General features: G+C 34.9%; 1 long non-coding RNA gene across 2 annotated transcripts in view; it reads left to right on the top strand.

Annotated features, from left to right (window-relative positions):
- The window catches only part of LOC144313055 (uncharacterized), a 36,603-nt gene that overhangs the window by 7,681 nt on the left and 11,414 nt on the right, over nucleotides 1-17,508 (top strand). For both annotated transcript variants that reach the window (XR_013378754.1, XR_013378753.1), the window contains exon 2: nucleotides 17,120-17,415. This is a non-coding gene — a long non-coding RNA (uncharacterized LOC144313055). The remainder of the gene's footprint in view (nucleotides 1-17,119; nucleotides 17,416-17,508) is intronic.

The following is a 17,508-nucleotide window of genomic DNA, read 5'->3' as shown; positions in this document are numbered from 1 at the left end:
ACTGAGCCAGCCAGGCACCCCAATGGCTCTTAATTAAGAATGATGCTCTTTAATCAGTTCACTTTGAGGGTATTATCCTAGACATCATGGGGGTCAGATTCAATTTGCAGGAAAGCCTTAGGGGTGTTGAGGTTTCTTGGAAGGAAGAAGACATGCTGCCTGTGGACTGTGGCTATAGCTTATGTCCCAGAGTTCCAGCCGGCCCTTCTTGACAGCCTGTCCTAGGGGTTTTAGGGACTCAAAATAAACACATCTTTCTATATTTTCCCATTTCTCTCCTCTCTATCTGTATATCTACTCATGTCTTCCTTTTTCTATCTCCATCTTCATCTTTATAATATATACTTAAGAGTGAAACTGTTGAATCTTTGGATAAGTATATAGATAGTGTATAGTAGTAGATCAGGCCAGTTTTCCAAAGCGTGGAAATTTCCAAAGCGTGGTTATGCCAGTGCGTGTGTGCATGTGTGTGTGTGTGTGTGTGTGTGTGTGTAGTATACATGTATATATATATCTCCTCTGATTCTGTTTCTTTGATGGAAGAATTGGATTTTTTTTTTTTTGGAAAAATTGGATTTTAAATAAACATGAGTTCCCTTAGTCTCCTGGGGCTGCTGCAAGAATTTATCATAAACTTGGCTTAAAACAACCAAAATGTACTCCATATATTCTCTCACAGTTCTGAGGCCAGTTTCAAATCAGCATCTCACTTAACCAGAATCACAGTGGGAGAAGGGCCACATTCCCTCTGTAGGTTCTGTAGGAGAATCTTTCCTTGAATTCTCCCATTTTTGAGGCTATAGGCATATCCCTTAGCATCTGGTGCCATCACTCCAATCTTCAAGAGCAGCATCCTTAAGTCTCTCTGCCCTGTTTTCACATGGCTTTCTCCATGAGGTGTGTAAAATCTGCGCCTCCATGCCCTTCTTGTAGCCATAATGTGATGGCATTTAGAGCACTCCATGATAATCCAGGACAATCTCCCCTCTTGAGATATGTAATTACACCTGAAACAAAAACTTGTTTTTGTGTTTGGTTATCTTTGAGGAAGATATTTTCCATCTTACCATAGAGCAATTACAGTTTTAATAGATACACAGAGAAATGATGCTTTTATTTTAATTGGTATCGGAAAGTAATTGATGTAAATAATACTTACATTCTAAACATGTCTAATCAAGATATGAAAGGATTAGAGAGAAGTTTCCTTCAATTGAGAATGTGTATTTGTAGAAACTATAGCCATCATTCTTCATGAATACGTTGTGAAAAGTAGATAATGCAAATGAATGAAATCTTTATAAACCAATGTATAAATAATAAATGTTGCTAAAAATCTACTGATTTTGTAGAGCTTCAAGAATGTCAACCGTATCGTTAGTATGAAATTATCATAACAAATTGACAGAATAGGAGGGCCATTAGTGAGTCATAGCCGTAAACAAAGAATGATAATCTTTTGTTTTCAAAATTAGCCATGAAAATGAACAGAAGCCTGTGTTATCAGTGGTGAATATTAAGAAAACTAAGAAAAATATTACTTTACTGGTCATATATTAAAGCCTATAAGTTACTCTCAATCAGGTCTGGGGAATTGGAGTTCACTAGTTATGGAGTAGAATCCCACAAGAGAGTGGTAAGTAAATAGATGGACATATAGATAGATTATTATCATTTTTTCAAATAGCAAACTAAGCTTTCACGCTATTCATTAATCTTATTGAACTAGCACCTGATCCTCAGAGAAATGGTCTCAATCTCATTAAGTTGAGGCAGCTACCATTCCAGAGAAAATAAGCAGAGAGGAAAAAAATATTCTATTTATAGGAGTTTTTTAAAAGAATGTCCATCAGAAACTCTGTGGCTTGAACATGTACAAAAATACATCTATTACATTTAACTGCAATGGGGCAGAGTGAATCAGTTTCCCTGTTCTGAAATGTTAAAGGGCAGACATTTCATTTTATTTCTTCCTGGCTCCTCTACATTAAAAAATGATTCCATTTTTGACAGACTGCTGCTGTCTATGGCCTTGTTACAGTGCACGCCCATCCTGGTGATGACTCTGATTATTCTAGATCCTGATGCTGTGAAAATCATGTAATAAATATAAGAATAGCTTCTTTCCCAAAAAAAAAGGAAAATGCTAGGAAGCTATGTCTTAAAAGAATAAAAACTCCTTTCTATGGAAGTGAGAAAAAAAATAAAAAAGTCCAAGCATCCTTATTTTATTAGTAAAGGTTTTAACAAGGAACCAATAATTGTGTTTTGGGGATTCAAAAGCTAATCTCTGTCTCTCTATCTCTCTTTTTTGCATAAATTCACCTGAAATTGTATGTGAAGTACATTATTTATTTTTAATTCTCTGGAATTTGCAAGAAGTTGACTTAGAAGCTTTGAAGTAGGAAACCTAAAATCAATAAATATGTGGTGTTGACTCTTCTAAATGGACAGGTAGGTAGGGGCAACTGTCTTTAAACTCCAAGCAGTATTAGACTGTGTTAAGGAAATAGGTGAACCAAACAACTTTTGGGGGTTACCAACTAGTAAAAAGCTAGATAATATTAGTGGATTAATCTAATGGGATATGGATTAATTTCTTTACCTCTTATAAAGATGCCAAACTAGAATTTAGGCCAACTCACCTAAAGAGAATATGATATATATGTAGTTATATATATAGTTTTATATATATAGTTATATATAGTTTTATATAGTTATATATAGTTATATATATAGTTTTATATAATTATATTCGGATACTATACACTTTAATATTATGGTTGAACACTGAGAAAATTGAATTTTGAAATATTGTAGAGCCATGTGTAAATGCAGAGGAAAAGTACTATTTTTTTCTTAAATTAAAATCAGAAAAGAGCAAAGACCTATATCTGTTTAAATATCTGCAAATAAAAAAAATTAGAAAATTCCTGAATTTGAATGTCTAAAATATATAATTTTATCTGCCTATGTAAGATATTATTAAGATATGTTGAATATGCTAAAACCATTCGTTTATCATTTAAAAACTATCTGTAAAGCAATATGAAAAAGCTCCTTCCATACATGCAATGAAGAATGAGTCAACTCGAAGCCCAAGAGTACAAGGATGAGCTAATTAAGGTCTCCCCGAGGGTGAACATAGGCAAACAGAAAGCAATCTTGGCTACTGTGGAAAAGATAATGCTTATGCGACTTAAGATAGAGAAATATTGATTAGTATCAGGGGATTTAATAAGGCTTTTGAGTGAAGAAGGAAGCATCTGACATGGAATCTGAGGGGAAACGTCAGCAGAGAGGTACTTGGGTAAAGTAGGACAATCGGTTGTAGAATACAGATTAGACAAAGGAAGAAATACATACAGGCAGAAAGCACTTTGGGCAAGTTAAAATACCTATGAGAACTTCTATTTGTTGTTGTTGTTGTTTTCTTGTGGATTCTAGTGGTTATAAAATCCCCCTAGGAATGTGAAATTAGAATTTGTATCACTGAGTAGGAACACAGACTGATTATATTCACCAACATCCCCTGCTTTAATAAGGGTCAGACCACATTCTAAGTGTTTCTTATGCCTTAATTTATTTAATCCTGACAGCAGAAACAGAGGTAGTATCTTCATTGCATAGATGAAGAACAAAGACTTACAAGGGTTCAATAACTTCTTAAGGAAACACAGCCAGTAATAGGCAGACCTATTAATTTAACCCAAGTAGCCTGGTCCCCAGTTTGGGTTCTTAACAATTACACTACATGCTGCTTCTCCAGATTTAAGTGTGATGTCCTAGAACAAATACAGCAACACTCCAAATTCTCATCATTTTTCACAGAAGAGTAAGATTCAATCTAGGTCATTCAAGTATAAAAAATGATTTTCCAAGAATATCAAGGTTACTAGAAATATTATAAATATGCTTAAATACTTATTCTTAATACTTTTTCTCCATTATGCTCTTAAATCTGAATATGTAATGTAAGTGAAAAACAGCAAACTCCTTTTTTGAAAAGTAGGGAACATGTATTCAAGTATGCATGTTTTAAAAAAATGCATCATTCCTTCTCCAATTAAATGAAGGTGTTCATTAATAAAGAGCAGAAAGAGTGATTGCTGCTGGAATTCTATGAAATAAAACAAAACAAAATCTATGAATAAGAATAAGCAGTCTGAATATATGTATTTATATATATTTATAAATAAAATGCATGCCATATACTAAAGAATATATGGATTTGATTCAAATTGCAATATTCTTTTTTGATCTTGGATTGGAATATTTTTGTTCATTTATATTTAAATCTACTTTAGAAAAATATATTGTTCCATGGAAAAGTATTTGAATTACTCAGCAGTCAAATTCAGAAAAGTAAGCAAAATCTGCAGTTATTAAAAAAAAAATTTACCTGAGAGTTCTTTGAAGAGAGTCACAACAAATATTTGGGTTCTGAGTACATCTTTGGTAATTGTTTACTCTGGTCATTCTGAAATCACCAATTTTAACTATCTTCTGAAATTCGGCGATTATTTGTCAGCTGGCCAATTTGTTCTGAAAATGTTAGCTCTCAGGGGAACTCTTCGTCTTTCAGACCTCTCCCTTTCTCACGTTGGACTCCAGCTGTCAATGCCACAGTATGCATATTCCTGAGAGATGACACAAAAATTCTAAGACATCTCCTAATTAGATAGAAAGAAATATCAGAGGGAAAGAAAGAAAGAGTATTTTATGACAGTGAAGAGGGCTTTTCCTCTTAACCTGTACAAAATTGTTCAATGTTTTAGCTAATTTCTGTGTTTTAGACAACTGATGTTAATTTTTCAAGTATGGTTTGATTTCTATTTTTTATTTGTTTATTTTTTATTATTATTCCCTTGGAAAAATCTGTTGATTTTATTTATTATTTATTGATATTATTCCTTTGGAAAATGTAAGTTAATATTTATTTGTTTGCTGCATTTGCCCTGGTGTTCATACTCTGTTTGACCCAATTTACTTTGTCTTCTATGTAAACATATCAAAATGTATATTCATTATCTCCTGTGATTTTTATTTTAATTATTGCAGCATGTAAATAATCTAAGTGATAATGTTTAACAAATTAAAGCAAGAATTTCTTTGACAAAGGTCCATTTTTTTTTTGTTCTGATAATGTAAGTACATAATTTATTGTGAAGATTCCCAATGGTCTGTTATTTTCCACGAACCAGATGAAGTTAATTTTCAACATAATGCTCCTCCACAGTGACAGAGGAAGCAGCAGACCCTCAAATAAACCAGTCTCTGGAATGCAGAAGTCATGTCTGTCAAGAAGAACATTAGTAACTTAGAATTGTTATTGGATGGGAAAATAAAGCAGTAATAGAGTAATATGGCATAACCATTGATTAATTAACTCACTCCTGTCATATCCAAGACAATTTGAGGTTGTAATCAATCTTTCCCTTCACATCTGTACTAGAAATCCATCCATATGATTTACATGACTTTGTTTTTCATTTGTGTTTGTAAATAGAAAAAAATGTAATCCTTCACATGCTGTTTTTTCTTTTATTTAACTATTGGAATCATGAAAGAGAAATTTGGAGGGCTTTTTCCCCCAAAGTGTTATATTAAATAAGTAATAATAATATGAGCACCACAATAAATTAGCAACTTGAAAGATCTTGTTTTTGTAACTTTTGTTTATCAAATCAACATCTCAGAAATCTATATAATTAAGACATCTCGGTAAAGTCAATATGGATGCCCCAAAAATAGAGACTCCACATGTTTATTCTACATTGCCCAATGCATATACAATATCATTTAGACATTTGACTTCTACATCTTCACTCCCTTCAGAAGCCTGGTAGAGACACTCTAGTGGTTAAAGTCCAAGATTTTGGTGCAACTGCTGAATGCCACTTCCTAGTATCATGGTCACAAACGATTTACTTGAACTCTCTGGGCCTTGATTTTTCATCTGTGAAATAGGAATATACTAATTCATGTCAAACACTTAGTGTCTCAGTGTCAGATACTGTAAAGTAAAAGAAGCAGCTTCACCTTGCTAGTATTTTTTCTAGTATTTTTGCTTATTTGCTACTGCCTATCATCTTACATTTATCTATTATTGATAAATAGAGAGCATGAGTCAGAAAATACTCATTCTCATTAAAGTTAGAGTTAACATACATAGATACAGTTCCAAGTTTTGTTCTAGGGGTAAGCTTGAAACTTTGCTTCTGTTGTTTTACTTTTGTTTCCTAATTGTAATTGCACTTAACACCTTAAGGAAGTGTTTTCAACTTGATGGCAGCTGCAGTTTTCATTTTTCTTTGTAGTTATTTGATACATTTTTTTCCCCTCAGAAAACACAGTAAGGGTTTACATTTAAATCACCAAATACACCATTCATCTTGTTAGGCATGTTTGGGAATTAAAGATGATTGTGCCTATTGGTTCCTCTTTTCTGTTAGCAGCTGGTGTAAGACTTCTGTTCAGCTTGAAGCTGCAGCTTGAAGCTGGGAACTGTGCATGACCAAAAGAGGCAGCAAAGAGTGTTGTCTTTAGTGTCATATCCTGTTCAGATGAGAATTGGTCTAAATTACAGTTTGTCATCTTTATAAGGAGTAGAGAAGCTAATATCACATTAGATTAGTCCACTAATATTATTTGACTCCTTACTAGTTGGTAATCCCCAAAAGTTGCTTGGTTCACCTATTTCCTTACCTCATTCTAATAGTGCCTGGAGTTTGGAGTTATCTGTCCATACAGAAAAGAACACCACATATCTTATTGACTTTAGGTCTCCTACTTCCAAGTTTCTTTCTTTCTTTCTTTCTCTTTCTTTCTTTCTTTCTTTCTTTCTTTCTTTCTTTCTTTCTTTCTTTTCTTTCTTTCTTTCTTTCTTTCTTTCTTTCTTTTTCTCTTTCTTTCTTTCTTTCTTTTTCTTTCTTTCTTCTTTCTTTCTCTCTTCTTTCTTTCTTTCTTTCTTTCTTTCTTTCTTTCTTTCTTTCTTTCTTCTTTCTTTCTTTCTTTCTTCTTTTTTTTTCTTTTTTAAGATTTCAGTCATTTATTTGACAGAGAGAGAGAGAAAGAGAGCACAAGCAGGGGGAGCAGTGGGCAGAGGGAAAAGGAGAAGCAGGCTCCCCGCTGGGCAAAGAGCCAGATGCCAACTCTGGGATCATGACCCCAGCTGAGGCAAATGCTTAACTGACTGAGCCACCTAAGAGATCTACTTCCAAGTTTCTAAATCAGCTTCATAAAACTTCTCTGACTCATCAATTAAAAGATCTATGAATACAGTCCTATAGGCCACAGGATGTGCTCATGGGTTAGAACATAGTTTTCATTTGAAGTTTGACTCTAAGGGACTCAGAGTAAGAGGATTTAAGTACCTGGCACATCACCACACAATTCCTGTACCTTCCAGAAGTAACTGCCTACTTGATGAAGAACTCAGAATCCTGGATTTGGAGTCATATAAGAGAGGTAAAGTAGCTCAAATAGGTGGCTTTGGAGCCTCTACTCTGGTCAAAGAAGTTGAGGGAAACAGGTCTGGACACTCACCTACAAACGCTGGTATCCATTTGGGGTATTATACATAATATAGACATTCTTTTAAAGGAGGAATCACCGTGGTGATCCTCCTTCTCTAACATACACCTCTTCTTTAATTTAGCATAAAAGGGCCTCTGTTTTGCCCCTTTCCCATTTGTCTTGATACATAAACTGCAATATAATATAAGGTTGTCTTTAAATATCAACTTTTCACATATTCATATATTTCTCATTATAATACTGTCCTCTTTAAAATCATTCTAACTTTAGAATAATATTAGTTCAATGTTGCTGAATATGGTGTAAAAAAAACTAGTTTTGCAGCTTAGAACAGTAAGATTCTCACACACATGTTTCTTTTCTGGATGTGAAAAATAATTGTCCCTTAAACTCTTATACTCCCTGAATGTGATTTGCCCTAAACAACCCTGTATTTTTCCACTTCTTATTTTATCCAATCTTGTTGGGGGGGACTTTTGAAATACAATTTATGTGCAGCCACACTTTAATGCATTTTCACCATTATGAGATTAAAAGGCCAATATCATTTTAAAGGTCGTAACTGACAGGTTGTTTGCAATATTTTTATAGCTCTGCTAGGAAAAAAATTAATTTGTTGCATCTGTTCACACTAGAAAAATTGTCTTTGGAAAACACACTTGTAAAAGTCTTTCCTGTAGTAAGGACTCATAGCTCTGTTTTTTGTTTTGCTTCTGTTCTTGTTCTTTTTGCGGTATTGCTTATAGTCTCAATAATACTGTGAGGGTTAAAACATAAGTGTAATTAACTAAAGACATAAATTCTATGCCTCACATAATCTTAGGGTTGTGAAATGTTTAAGCTGTCTTCTACTCTACTCTCAACTTATCTTAAGTACCTGTCCCAGAAACATGTTTTAGCCTTAGCTTCCTAAAAAAGCAGAGCATGACTTCCATGCTCAGAGTTAAATGTAAGCTAATGTGTGAAAAGTGGAATAGGAGATAAAATTACATTTTATCAAACTGAATATAATTTCAAAGAGAACAAAGATGATCGCTCAGTTATGGGACATCTCCATGAGATTACTCAGAACTATTGCTCTCAGATCGATTCCTTGATGGAAGAAATGAAAGACATTTTTATGCTAGTTGTTCCCCATCTCCTGTCTCTTATCAATGAAAATATTTGTAAGACATTAGTTCACCTGAACTGTGCCATGAGGAAGGCAGAAATTTCCAGTTGGAACCAAGTCCAGTTCAGTTGAACTGGATGCTAAAGTTGCTGCAGCTCATGCCCTGGAGGGCACAATAGTACCCATACCTAATAAGCATCCCTGGTCCCATGGCTACCCGGGGAATACTTGTGCTGTTCAGACACGAGGAACTGTCACTGCTGCCAGGGATTTACAATCATTCCCTCCACTCTGGAATCAAGGGAAATGAATGAGATCCTAGTAGCTATGAATGGTAGATTATCTCAATTTGTAACAGTTTACTATTTATGCCAATTAAATAGTCCATATACAAATCTGCTATGACAAAAAGAGGTCCTTCCTTCTTTCTCAGGAAAGGAACAAGTACAATCTTTCAAAGTAGAGGTCAATCTGAATATCTTCAGATACATTCCTTGATGCTACAGGCAATCTCAAAATCAAAATCAATATTTATCTTCTTTTTCCTTCACCATTCATCTTAGATTTCACTCATCTTTGGCCAGCACTTTGGTTCTCATTTGTCTGTCTGATGGAGTGATAATGCCATCCTCTCGAGAAGCACCACTGTTTTGTGTTGTTTTTTTGAGGAGTGCCTCTATTGGGAAGGGCTTCCCCTACTCAGTTCTCAAATCTTTAACTGTCTTGTCACAGGAGTATGTTAACTCTTGATCTCTGTTATAGTATGCTCAAAAGGACCTTGACTATCTTGATATTCCACCAAACAACATATTGATCCACCAATATTAATAATGTCATGCTAATTAGAATCGGAAGTAGTAAATGTGATGTACTCTTCTCTAGTAAGACATAGCAAACCAGAAAGTGAGAGATAGAACTTTCTAAAATTCACTCATCTGCCATATCTGTGATGTTTGTGCGAGTCTAGTGGTCTGTGACATTCCAGAAATTCTCCTAACTTACAGAATATTTTGTTGTACTTTGAGGTCTCAGCCACTATAAATTCAAAGTGAGTTGTAAAGGTTCCCTGCAACTAGAGGTCGTGTAGAGAGAGATGAGAAAGACTCGTGCCTCGTTAAAAGTTTGGTATGGTCTGTTGTCACTATGGAAAATGGACTGCTATCTTATGACAGCACCCACTTCTCCCCCTGGGCTGACCTTGAAGGTACTGGTGATGGGAAATACTATCATTAGAAAGGAGACAAGAAAGACCCTTGTCATTCAATGTGTATGAAAAGAAAAGTGGCCTAAGGTGTGGAAATACCCTTATCTTCTGTGCTGTGGTGGAAGACTTGACCAAAAGGTTAGAGCCTGAACAGAATAATGCTAGAAGTTTGAGGGTAAAGAGTTCTAGGAAAACTACATATAGCTTATTTAGAACTTTTTAGTAAGGATTACAGACCATGGGAGGAGGAAGGCTTGTTTTGTCTACTTACAATGAGAGAAAAGGAGCCCTGGGGATAGGTGGCTATTCATACTAGTTCAAGCACCCAGTAATCAATAGAGAAAGAATCTCCCATTCTAAGCAAGTCTGAATATCAAATTTACTCAGGATATAGATTTGGGCTATCGTGTTCTCAACTCACACTTTTTTCCCCAAAGCTGAGTAAACTCCATCCACAATCTGAATATCATTTCTATCTTGAAGACACCCAAATTGAGGATTTAGAATCATGGGAGAGGCTAGAGGTAGAGCAGCCACAGATGCAGGACTTTGAGACAACAGTACAGACGTGAAGGCAGTCAAGAGATGTGGCTGTTTTGAAAAGGAAGAGGAGCTCATTCAGTTGTTTTATCTGTTGTTAGATCAACTAAAAGCAGATACCAGATTTTCACAAAGCAATGCCACCAGAGTGTTAAGAGCAAAATACAGATGGATACTGGTTGGAGAATGAGTAAATGTGAGGGTGAGACACCCTGAATTTACTAAGAATCTTCAGGAACAACTTTCCACTTCCTAGTAAGTATTGAGTACCTTTCACACCAAGACATCAGGTATAATTTTGCCATATCTTAAATGATGAATGCTAATCAATTTAATTTTAGTTTCACTAAAACCACTTATTATTCTAACTCTTCTACCTCACTTCACGTACTTTTGGTCTAAAAAAATAAAAATAAAAACGAATATGTCATGTGTCTTGACCCCTTATTCTTCTCTTGCTCCATCAACCTTTTCCACTTTCTTATCCTATCATTATAGATCCACTAATTCATCCAAAAAAAAAAAAAAAAAGAGTAGCTAATATTTATTGAGATGTGTGTCTATTATTTTACCTATCATATTTCATTGTATCTTTATAGCAATCTTACAGGCATATAAATTATTTTTACTCTTATTTTTCAAGTGAATAACCTGAAACTCAAAGTCACAAAATATGTAAGTGGTTGAAGTGTGTTTCAAACCCATTCATTCCAATTCCATACTTGTTTTTTAATCACAGATCTCTATTAAATTCTCATCAATCATCTCAACAACCTGCCATTCAAATTCCTCACACTTTAAAGCTTTTCATGAATTAGCTATTGCAAAATGTCACAAATGTGAAGTAACCTCCATGTCACTGCTTTCCTCCTTTCTCAGCTGTTACCCTTGCCTCATGCTTCATTAGGACTATCAAGGTCAGGGGCACCTGGGTGGCTCAGTCGGTTGGGCATCTACCTTTAGCTCAGGTCATGATCCCAGAGTCCTGGGATCAAGCCCCACATCAGGCTCCTTGCTCAGCAGGGAGCCTGCTTCTCCCTCTCCCTCTACAGCTTTCTCACACTTGCTCTCTCTCTCTCTTTCTCAAATAAATAAAAAGAATTTATCTCAAAAAAATAATTATCAAGTCAGGAGGCACAAAATTCACAGACATTCTCTTTGTCAACCATACTGTGTTATTTATTTAAAAACTCAACTATATGCCTTCTTTTTCCTTGGTTCCAAAGGATGAGTGTTCATTTCTTGTGTAAACTTATATCCACTGTCTCTGCATTGGGTTGTATCCCCTCTTGCATGTTTCAATATTGACATGATGCCTTATGTTTAAGACTTTCCCCCGTCTTCGATTTTAGTTCTCTTAATAGTCATTCTTTTCTCTATACATATAAAAATATACATTTCCCACAGTAAGTAAAAAGTAAGTTAGCAACAACAAAGCTATTTTAAAAATCTATGTGTTCCTATGACAATTGCATGATATGTTTTATTAATAATTTTTGTCATAAAACAACAGTCTGGGGGCATCTGGGTGGCTCAGTGGGTTAAGCATCTGCCTTCGGTTCAGGTCATCACCCCAGAGTCCTGGAATTGAGCTCTGTGTCAGGCTCCCTGCTCAGTGAGGAGTCTACTTCTTCCTCACCCTCTGGTCCTCCCCCTGCCCATGCTTTCACTTTCTCTCTCAAATAAATAAAATCTTAAAAAAACAAAACAAAACAAAACATTTTATATATTCTTCTTCATTTTATTCAAACATCATTAACTCAGACTTTCCCATCCTGTGCATCTTTCTTTAATGGGCAGCTTTAAACAATGTTGCCAATAATTGCCAAATGTAATGGAAACGTCACAATTTCTGTTTTATCTGATGTTCATTTTACCTGATATTATTAACAAATTTCACATTCTCCATACTCTTTTGTCTACTGAGTTTTTGCCATGGTTCACCATGTGTCACCAAGACATGTCCCTTCCTATTATCTTTATGCATTCAAAAGTTCTGTTAAACCTTAAAAGTATTGAAGTCCTCCTCCTCCACTGCTAATTTGATCAATTCTAGGCTATTTACACAATGAAATACTATATACAATGTGAATGAATTAATAATTATATATATTATGGATAAATTTCTCAAACGGTGTTGACTGAATGAACAGAGACTCCAAAGAATATGTAATGCGTGATTTTCTTTCTTGATCTCTGTGTTAAGCGTACGGGTATGTTTATTTGTGAATGAGCTCCGTGTGCATATCTAGCTAGCTATATGTATACATACGTATATTGCACTTTCTTTTTTTTTTTTTTTTTTTTTTATATCGCACTTCCAGCAATCTCTTACACAGCTTGGTGTTTGTTATTAAGTTGAGATTTCTCTCCAGATTCCCATACCTGTTATGGTACTAATGCCCATATCCATATGCTTTACTCACTACCAGCTTCATGCTGCCACCAATAAGTATATCATATGATGTTTTCAAACAAATCATTTGCAAAATTAAACAGGCTAGTTTCCCTCCAAACTAGATTTACTCCCAATTTTTTACTGACAAGTCAAATAAGTCTTCATTACTTCCACATTTCAAAAATTAATAAAACTTCCCATTAACTATCACAAGTATTAGTGCTTTAATTCAGAACCTCAGCTCTCACAGTGAATGGAGCTCATAGGTAATATATTTGTTTCTTTTTTGTCCCCATTCAATTTTCGATCTTGATTTCAAATATGTCTAAAACTAAATCTCACCCCATTATCAAAACATTTTCAAGTATCTTTAGCGTAAAGGCTAAAGTCCTTATCAAACCAAAAATAACTCTCTAAGTTGGTTTCCTTTCACAATACAACCTTCACCCACATCATCTTTTTGCTCTGACCTCTCCCAGTCCTTGTCTCCATATGCTAGTCTATAATATGGCATTGTTTTACAAATATAAACCTGTTCATCATTCAAGATCACATATGTTGTCTCAGACATAACGTTTTCTACTTAAATGCTTCAGGGATAGATACTTTCTTCTGTATCCATACTATCTATGAATATTCAGAAGAAACGATCAAATACACATTGAATTAGGTAGAAAACTCTCAGGACACCTGGGTGGCTCAGCAGTTGAGCATCTGCCTTTGTCTCAGGGTGTGATCTTGGAGTCCCAGGATCGAGCTCCACACTGGGCTCCCTGCATGGAGGAAGCTTCTCCCCTTGCATCTTTTATGAATAAATAAATAAAATATAAATAAATAAATAAATAAATAAAGAAAGAAAGAAAGAAATAGAAAATGCTAAGCAGTTAGGAATTAAATTTGTGAATATTTACATAGTAGGTGTTTCTGGGTCATCATTATATTCTTATTTTATCCTATTGTGTTTATGTTCATTCTTAATTACAGACGCTCCATCATATGACCTCTCATTTACTTTTTGTGGGTTGCTTCTCACTCTCTATATACCAGAATATATGAGGCTTGGAACATTTTATGTTTTGTTCCTTGTGATGTACCTAGCTCTTAGCCTGACATGCAGCCGATTTTCAAAATATATGTTAAAGAATGAATAATTAATAAAAGTGAACTACATTAACCCTGTGACTTTGGTTGCCATCAAAAAACTAATATCCTCCACAGTAATCTCCAGGTCATTTTCTTCATTCCAGAACCTTTTTTTTTTTTATTTATGAATGGTATTGGGTCTTGACATATTCATATATACATTTGTTACTCATTTTACACATTTCCATTTATATCTCACAAGTGGCAACATATCAAACTGAACATTCTCCCTCCTCCAAAAAAAATCCTTTATTTTGAATCAAGACAGATCTTCTTAAAGTGCAAATCTTATGTTATTCTCATACATCAAGCTTTTTGAAAATGCCTTCTTGTCTGAAATAACATTCACTGGATTAGCGAAGATAAGGTGTTTTTATTTGTCTCAACTCACTTAATTATATCATTAATCATAAATGCTCTCCCAATACATAAACAATTGAAAATTTTTTAAAAAGCATTACCAATAAGCTAACAAGGAAACAAAAAATGAAAATGAAAACAAAGCATTCTAAAATGTATGACTTTAGTGAAAAGCATAGAAAGGAAAAAGAATGGGGAGCAGAGATATACTTCCAGTGCTGAAATGGTAGGAAAGCACTGTGCGAGAACATCCCTTAAATCCAAAAGGTCTATTTCCCAACCTGACTTCTTTAAAGTTTTTATTTAAATGCCAGTTAGTTAACGTACAGTGTAATATTAGTTTCAAGTGTACCATATAGTGATTGAACACTTACATGTAACACCCGGTGGTCATCACAAGTGCACTCCTTAATGCTCATCGCCTATTTCAGCCATCCCTCACCCATGTCCCCTCTGGTAACCATCAGTTTGTTCTCTATAGCTAAGAGTCTGTGTCTTGCCAACCTGACTTTTTTCCCATATAACAATAGCTATTCTAGGAAAAAGATCATTCTCACAACTTAGAAGGCATATTCATAGGTATTAGTAAAATATAATTTTAAAAAATCCCAAATAATAAAAAGAATAGATCATCCCCCCAAAATACAGAAACAAACTCACACAAGCAGTATTGAATCAGAAATTAGAACAATCTAATACCATTTGTTCAATGCTATAAAAGAGATTAAAGAAAATGGTTTTCTTTGAAAGATGTAATCTAATAAGAGATATGAAGCATTTAAGAAGTGATGAGATAACGGAAGCCTATAAACATGTCCTGACTATACTCAGGAATTAAACAAAAAGGAAAGGGAAAAAAATAAAGTAAATAAATTGTAATTTGGAAGCTACAAGAAAAAATGGACTGAAGACACAGAAATCACTTGAGGAAATAAACACTAATAAAGCTGGGGAAAATAAAGATTTATGTATTATTAGGAAGTAAATGATAGCTATGGCACAGAAAGATCTAGCGTGCACAACATTTGTTGCTGAAGAAAAAAGAATAACAAATTAAATAGAAACTCTTCAAAGGAAAATGTAAGAACTATTGAAATAATTAAATATCTGAAGCTGCAGTGTCTGTCATCATAATCAATGCCAACATATATCCAAAATGAAACTACAGGACTTTTGAATAAAGAATCTTGGAGCCTTGGGATGCCTCGATGGCACAGCAGTTGAACATCTATCTGCCTTTGGCTCAGGGTCTGATCCCTGAGTCCTGGAATCGAGTCCTGCATCAGGCTCCTGCATCAGGCTCTCTGTATAGAGCCTGCTTCTCCTTCTGCCTATGTCTCTACCTCTCCTCCCACCCCCCATGTCTCTCATTAATAAATAAATAAAATCTTAAAAAAAGGAATCTTGGAACCTCAAGGCAAAATAATAATAATAAAGATAAATTTACCAGAAAGAAGAGAAAAATCATCTTTAGACTCTGAACTATTGTGTGTAAACCTAATTTATTCCCTATCATTCCATTGTGTGGCTCCAACTCAATCAGTATCTCTTCTATTGTTGATGGACATTTGGGTTGTTTCTTGTTTTTTTCTTCACTATTATATGCATTGTTGACACCAGTACTTTTGTGCATGATTTCAGGTAGCTAAATAAAGGTATTTCTATTTATAGGCTACTTATCCAAGAGTGGAATTGGGTCAGTTAACCACTAGATGTTCAGTTGCTCCATATAATTGCCAAGACTTGCTACTGTTTGTCTTCTCATTTTAACAATTCTAGTGAGTGTGAAAAATTTCTTAAACTCAGAAACCATTAACCATGCAGGAAAAAAAAATACAAGTGTACATAAAAGAAAGACTGTCTACTTATCAAAAGACACCACTGAGAATCTTAAAAGGCAAGATTCGGCATGGCAAAATATATTCGAAATACATATATTTATAAGATACATATAAAATGCATTAAGAAATCCAAGAAATTTGTCAGTAAAAGGCATCTTGGAGAAAAGGAACAGAAGTCTCAAATAAGCCTTTTTTTTTTTTTTTTTTTAATTCATGAGAAACACGGGGGCGGGGGGGCAGTGGGGCAGGCAGAGACACAGGCAGAGGGAGAAGCAGGTGCAGGACTCGATCCGGGTCTCCAGGATCATGCCCTGAGCTGAAGGCTGTGCTAAACCACTGAGCCACTGGGACTGCCCTCAAATAAGCCTTCTACAAACAAAGATATCTACATTAAAAAAATATATGTATGAAAAAGTTCTCAACTTCATTAGATGTCATGACAAAGGCAAATTCATACGATTTCCTACCTATCAGAAAGACTAACTTTAGAGATAATTTGTTTTGTTTCTGCAGAGATTATGAAGAAATAACAATTAGTTATATTTAATCTTTGGACTTTTCATTTATTTAACTCTATGGATAGTTAAGGAATAGAGTTAAAGGATTAGAGTTAAAACTCTGTTCCTACAGATAGCAGAATTGTGGTTATGATTTCACATGAGTCTTCCCTGTCTTCTCCATCTAGCACTTTGGGCATTTCAGAAGATTTTTTTTTTTTTTATGGTAACAGCCTGCATTTTTCCCCCTAATTTCTCCATGAGAGTGTAGTACTTTCAGAGTCCCAGAGTCATCCAATTCATTAATTCCATTTTGTAGAGTCTGACCATTTTGTGTCAATCCAACACATTCCCATTCTCTCCTACTTCCATCAGGACTATTCCAACCATGGGATCTGGGATAAACTCACCACCACATGGTCTCAGGGCAGCCATGGTTTCAACAGCAGTTTTCTCATCTGACTTTCTCTCCATTTTCATTTCCAGCTCCCAAGCCTCTGGTCTGGGATTAAAAACATTGGCATTTGGATTTGAGTCTGAGGTGGAAGCATCTGCCTATCATCCAAAATTAAAACATGTATTTGGATCCAATTGCTGCCTAAGAATATGGAGAATGAGGAGAGACTAGAAGCTAGGAAAAAGAAACACACAGGAATGCCCATGAAAGGAAAGGGAAGGAAAAAGGCTCCCAAAAATGAAAAAGAAAGAGTAGTGATTAACAGCAGGAAGTTGTCTCAAGATGTTTGCTGATGAAGAAAAAGAAAGCAGTACCACGATGAGAGGTTTGTGGTTAATTTGATGGAGGCTGAACAAGTGCTGAAGGAGTCTCTTTTGAAGGGGAGATAATCTCTGAAATACTGTAAAACTCATGTTAA

Source organism: Canis aureus, chromosome 4 (assembly GCF_053574225.1).
Source record: "Canis aureus isolate CA01 chromosome 4, VMU_Caureus_v.1.0, whole genome shotgun sequence".
Lineage (NCBI taxonomy): Eukaryota > Metazoa > Chordata > Mammalia > Carnivora > Canidae > Canis > Canis aureus.
Note: the sequence above shows the minus strand (reverse complement) of the source record. Positions and strands in the feature narration are given on the sequence as shown.